The sequence below is a fragment of the Arachis stenosperma genome, chromosome 1 (genome assembly GCF_014773155.1).
Source record: "Arachis stenosperma cultivar V10309 chromosome 1, arast.V10309.gnm1.PFL2, whole genome shotgun sequence".
NCBI classification, from domain to species: domain Eukaryota; kingdom Viridiplantae; phylum Streptophyta; class Magnoliopsida; order Fabales; family Fabaceae; genus Arachis; species Arachis stenosperma.
Window position 1 is genome coordinate 93,233,912 of NC_080377.1, and position 6,288 is coordinate 93,240,199.

Sequence of the window (6,288 nt, forward strand, 5' to 3'; positions counted from 1 at the left end):
TGAGTCACAATATGAAAAAGGTTCACCCAGTCATGTGTCTGTGGCATTTATGTATCCGGTGGTAATACTGGAAAACAAAATGCTTAGGGCCACGACCAAGACTCATAAAAGTAGCTGTGTTCAAGAATCAACATACTTAACTAGGAGAATCAATAACACTATCCGAAATTCTAAGTTCCTAGAGAAGCCAATCATTCTAAACTTCAAAGGAAAAAGTGAGATGCCAAAACTGTTCAGAAGCAAAAAGCTACAAGTCCCTCTCATCTTATTAGAATTAATATTCATTGATATTTTGGGATTTATAGTATATTCTCTTCTTTTTATCCTAATTGATTTTCAGATTGCTTGGTGGTGGACGGAATTGTGATCACTATTCTTTAAGTTGTACTTTTATGGAATTTGAAATTGGCACGAGTGGACACAACTCCGTTCAACTAACCAGCAAGTGTACTGGGTCGTCCAAGTAATAAACCTTACGTGAGTAAGGGTCGATCCCACAGAGATTGTTGGTATGAAGCAAGCTATGGTCACCTTGTAAATCTCAGTTAGGCAGATTAAATTGGTTTATGGTTTCGAAAATAGAAATAAGAAAATAGAAGAAATAATAAAAGGGATAGGATACTTATGCAGATTCATTGGTGGGAATTTCAAATAAGCGAATGGAGATACTGTATGGCTCAAGAACGCCTACTTTCCTATTGCTTCAGCTCAATCTTTCTTACTCCTTTCCATGGCAAGCTGTGTATAGGGGTTCACCGTTCTACGATGGCTACTGATGAGCGGATAATTTGTACGCTTTTTGGCATTGTTTTTAGTATGTTTTTAGTATATTTGGTTTAGTTTTTAGTATATTTTTATTAGTTTTTAGTTAAAATTCACTTTTCTGGACTTTACTATGAGTTTGTGTGTTTTTCTGTGATTTCAGGTATTTTCTGGCTGAAATTGAGGGACCTGAGCAAAAATCTGATTCAGAGACTGAAAAGGACTGCAGATGCTGTTGGATTCTGACCTCCCTGCACTCGAAGTGGATTTTCTGGAGCTACAGAAGCCCAATTGGCGCGCTCTCAACGGCGTTAGAAAGTAGACATCCTGGGCTTTCCAGCAATATATGATAGTCCATACTTTGCCCAAGATTTGATGGCCCAAACCAGCGTTCAAAGACACCTTCAGATTTCCCAGCGTTAAACGCCGGAACTGGCACCAAAATGGGAGTTAAACGCCCAAACTGGCATAAAAGCTGGTGTTTAACTCCAAGAAGAGTCTCTACACGAAAATGCTTCATTGCTCAGCCCAAGCACACACCAAGTTGGCCCGGAAGTGGATTTTTATGTCATTTACTCATCTTTGTAATTCTTAGGCTACTAGTTTCCTATAAATAGGACCTTTTACTATTGTAGTTTCATCTTGGTTCTTCTGGTTCCCTCTCTGGGGCCGAAACCAATGATCACTCTTGTTCTTATGTATTTTCAACGGTGGAGTTTCTACACACCATAGATTAAGGTGTGGAGCTCTGCTGTACCTCGAGTATTAATGCAATTACTATTGTTCTTCTATTCAATTCCGCTTGTTCTTTGTCCAAGATATCACTTGTTCTTCAACTTGATGAATGTGATGATCCGTGACACTCATCATCATTCTCACCTATGAACGTGTGACTGACAACCACCTCCGTTCTACCTTAGATTGGGTGAATATCTCTTGGATTCCTGATACACGATGCATGGTTGATCGCCTGACAACCGAGTGCTCGCCTGACAAACGAGCCAGCCATTCCGTGAGATCAGAGACTTCGTGGTATAGGCAAGAACTGATGGCGGCATTCAAGAGAATCTGGAAGGTCTAACCTTGTCTGTGGTATTCTGAGTAGGATTCATTGATTGAATGACTGTGACGTGCTTCAAACTCCTGAAGGCGGGGCGTTAGTGACAGACGCAAAAGAATCACTGGATTCTATTCCGGCCTGATCGAGAACCGACAGATGGATAGCCGTGCCGTGACAGGGTGCGTTGAACATTTCCACTGAGAGGATGGGAGGTAGCCACTGACAACGGTGAAACCCTTGCATAAGCTTGCCATGGAAAGGAGTAAGAAGGATTGGATGAAGACAGTAGGAAAGCAGAGAGACGGAAGGGACCAAGCATCTTCATACGCTTATCTGAAATTCCTACCAATGAATTACATAAGTATCTCTATCTTTATCTTTATGTTTTATTCATATATCTATACCCATTTGAGTCTGCCTGACTAAGATTTACAAGGTGACCATAGCTTGCTTCATACCAACAATCTCCGTGGGATCGACCCTTACTCGCGTAAGGTTTATTACTTGGACGACCCAGTGCACTTGTTGGTTAGTTGTGCGAAGTTGTGTCTATGCCATGGTATTGAACACCAAGTTTTTGGATTCATTACCGGGGATTATTTGAGTTGTGAAAAGTATTGATCACAATTTCGTGCACCAAGTTTTTGGCGCCGTTGCCGGGGATTGTTTCGTGTATGGACAACTGACGGTTCATCTTGTTGCTTAGATTAGGTATTTTTTAGAGTTCTTAAGAGTGAATTCTAGTGTTTCAAGGTGATGATCTTATCATCACCAAAGCTGATTGATTCTCATCAATTTAGCTCTTGAATGCAATGTCCTGCTGAAGCTTGGCTAGCCATGTCTAATTTCTTTAGACTAAAGCTTTAGACTAACATTGCATGATTCCAGGAATTCTCATTAAGAATTTTGATACCTTTATTTTCTTTTCCACTTAATTTTCGAAAAAAGCACAAAAAATTTACAAAATCATAAAAACCAAAAATATTTTATGTTTCTTGTTTGAGTCTAGTGTCTAATTTTAAGTTTGGTGTCATGCATGCATTGTCTAGTACAGGGAACTGAAGATTCAGAACATGCAGCAGAGGAATTACGCAGAAAAAGCTGGGCGTACAAAACGCCCAGTGAAGAAGGACAGACTGGCGTTTAAACGCCAGCCAAGGTGCCTGGTTGGGCGTTTAACGCCCAAAAGGGTAGTGCATTGGGCGTTAAATGCCAGAATGTGTACCATTCTGGGCGTTTAACGCCAGGATGGCACAAGAGGGAAGATTTTGTTTTCAAATCAATTTTTTTCCAAGTTTTCAAAGTTTTTCAAAATCAAATCTTTTTCAAATCATATCTTTTCAATCAAATCTTTTTCAAAATCAATTTCTTTCTTTTTTCAAAGATACTTGCTAACAATTAATGATTTGATTCAACATATCAAGTATGTTGCCTTTTCTGTTGAGAAAGGTTTAATGTTTGAATCATATCTTTTCTTGTTAGCCAAGTCATTAATTTTAAAAATCAAATCTTTTTAAATTGTTTTCAAATCATATCTTTTCAATCATATCTTTTTTTTAAAAAACCATAACTTTTCAATCAAATCTTTTTAATCACATCTTTTTCAAAATAGTTTTCAATCATATCTTTTTAAATTCTAATTTCAAAATCTCTTTCAAAAATTTCTTGATTTCTTTCCCACTCCTGGTTTTCGAAAATCAATAAAAGTTTTTCAAAATGTTTTCAAAATCTTTCACTTAATTTTTGAAAATTTCTTCCTCTCTTCTCACATCCTTCAATTTACGGAGTACCACTCCTTCTCAATGCACAATTCGAACTCTATCTGATTAAGTTCGAATTCTTCTACCTCTTCCTTCTAATTTTCTTCTTCTCTGACACCTCAAGGAATCTTTATACTGTGACATAGAGGATTCCACATTTTCTTGTTCTCTTCTCTTTCATATGAGCAGGAGCAAAGACAAAAGCATTCTTGTTGAGGCTGATCCTGAACCTGAAAGGACCTTGAAGCGAAAGCTAAGAGAAGGTAAGGCACAATTCTCTGTAGAGGACCTAACAGAAATCTCTAAACAAGAAGAACCCATGGCAGCCGAAAACAACAACAATGCTAACAATGCAAGGAAGGTGCTGGGTGACTTTACTGCACCTACTCCCGACTTCTATGGGAGAAGCATCTCTATCCCTGCCATTGGAGCAAACAACTTTGAGCTTAAGCCTCAATTAGTTTCTCTAATACAACAGAATTGCAAGTTCCATGGACTTCCATTGGAAGATCCTCATCAGTTCTTAGCTGAATTCTTGCAAATCTGTGACACTGTCAAGACTAATGGGGTTGACCCTGAGGTCTACAGACTTATGCTATTCCCTTTTGCTGTAAGAGACAGAGCTAGGACATGGTTGGACTCATAACCTAAAGAAAGCCTGGACTCATGGGAAAAGCTAGTCAATGCCTTCTTGGCAAAGTTCTTTCCACCTCAAAAATTGAGTAAGCTTAGAGTGGAAGTCCAAACCTTCAGACAGAAGGATGGAGAATCCCTCTATGAAGCTTGGGAAAGATACAAACAATTGATCAGAAAATGTCCTTCTGACATGCTTTCTGAATGGAGCATCATAGGTATTTTCTATGATGGTCTCTCTGAACTATCCAAGATGTCTTTGGATAGCTCTGCTAGAGGATCTCTTCATCTGAAGAAGACGCCTACAGAAGCTCAAGAGCTAATTGAAATGGTTGCAAATAACCAATTCATGTACACTTCTGAAAGGAATCCTGTGAACAATGGGACAAATCAGAAGAAAGGAGTTCTTGAGATTGATACTCTGAATGCCATTCTGGCTCAGAACAAGATATTGACCCAACAAGTCAATTTGATTTCTCAAAGTCTGTCTGGAATGCAAAATGCACCAAGCAGTACTAAGGATGCTTCATCTGAAGAAGAAGCTTATGATCCTAAGAACCCTTCAATGGAAGAGGTGAATTACCTAGGAGAACCCTATGGAAACACCTATAATTCTTCATGGAGAAATCATCTAAATTTCTCATGGAAGGATCAACAGAGACCTCAACAAGGTTTCAATAACAATAATGGTGGAAGAAACAGGTTTAGCAATGGCAAGCCTTTTCCATCATCTTCTCAGCAACAGACAGAGAATTCTAAGCAGAGCCACTCTGACTTGGCAACCATGGTCTCTGATCTAATCAAAACCACTCAAAGTTTCATGACTGAAACAAGGTCCTCCATTAGAAACTTGGAGGCACAAGTGGGACAGCTGAGCAAGAAAATTACTGAACTCCCTCCTAGTACTCTTCCAAGCAATACAGAAGAAAATCCAAAAGGAGAGTGCAAGGCCATCAATATAGCCGAATTTGGAGAAGAAGGAGAGGACGTGAACGCCACTGAGGAAGACCTCAATGGGCGTGCACTAGCCTCCACTGAGTTCCCCAATGAGGAACCATGGGAATCTGATGCTCAAAATGAGACCATAGAGATTCCATTGGACTTACTTCTGCTTTTCATGAGCTCTGATGAGTATTCCTCCTCTGAAGAGGATGAGTATGTCACTGAAGAGCAAGTTGCTAAATACCTTGGAGCAATCATGAAGCTAAATGACAAGTTATTTGGAAATGAGACTTGGGAGGATGAACCCCCTTTGCTCACCAAAGAATTGGATGACTTGTCTGGGCAGAAATTACCTCAAAAGAGGCAGGACCCTGGGAAGTTTTCCATACCTTGTACCATAGGCACCATGACCTTCAACAAGGCTCTGTGTGACTTAGGGTCAAGTGTAAACCTCATGCCTCTCTCTGTAATGGAGAAACTAGGGATCTTTGAGGTGCAAGCTGCAAGAATCTCACTGGAGATGGCAGACAACTCAAGAAAACAAGCTCACGGACTTGTAGAGGATGTTTTGGTGAAGATTGAAGACCATTACATCCCTGCTGATTTCATAGTCCTAGAGACTGGGAAGTGCATGGATGAAACCATCATCCTTGGCAGACCCTTCCTAGCCACAGCAAAGGCTGTGATTGATGTTGATGGAGGTGAACTGATCATTCAAGTGAATGAAGAATCCTTTGTGTTTAAGGCTCAAGGATATCCCTCTGTCACCATGGAGAGGAAGCATGAAGAGCTTCTCTCAATTCAGAGTCAAACAGAGCCCCCACAGTCAAACTCTAATTTTGGTGTTGGGAGGCCACAACCAAACTCTAAGTTTGGTGTTGAACCCCCACATTCAAACTCTAAGTTTGGTGTTGGGAGGTTCCAACATTGCTCTGAGAAAATGTGAGGCTCCATGAGAGCCATCTGTCAAGCTACTGACATTAAAGAAGCGCTTGTTGGGAGGCAACCCAATGTTATATTTTATATATTTTTCTTTGTTATTCTATTTTATTTTGTAGGTTGATGATCATGAGAAGTCACAAAATCAATTGAAGAAGCAAAAACAGAATGAAAAACAGGAAGAAAAACAGC

At 39.8% G+C, this 6,288-nt stretch overlaps 1 non-coding gene across 1 annotated transcript; it reads right to left on the reverse strand.

Moving 5' to 3' along the window:
* Positions 1-4,306: 4,306 nt before the first annotated feature.
* Positions 4,307-4,414, reverse strand: LOC130956120 (small nucleolar RNA R71). The gene has a single exon (XR_009077008.1). It is a non-coding gene; the product is annotated as a small nucleolar RNA R71 (small nucleolar RNA).
* Between the last annotated feature and the right edge of the window lie 1,874 nt (positions 4,415-6,288).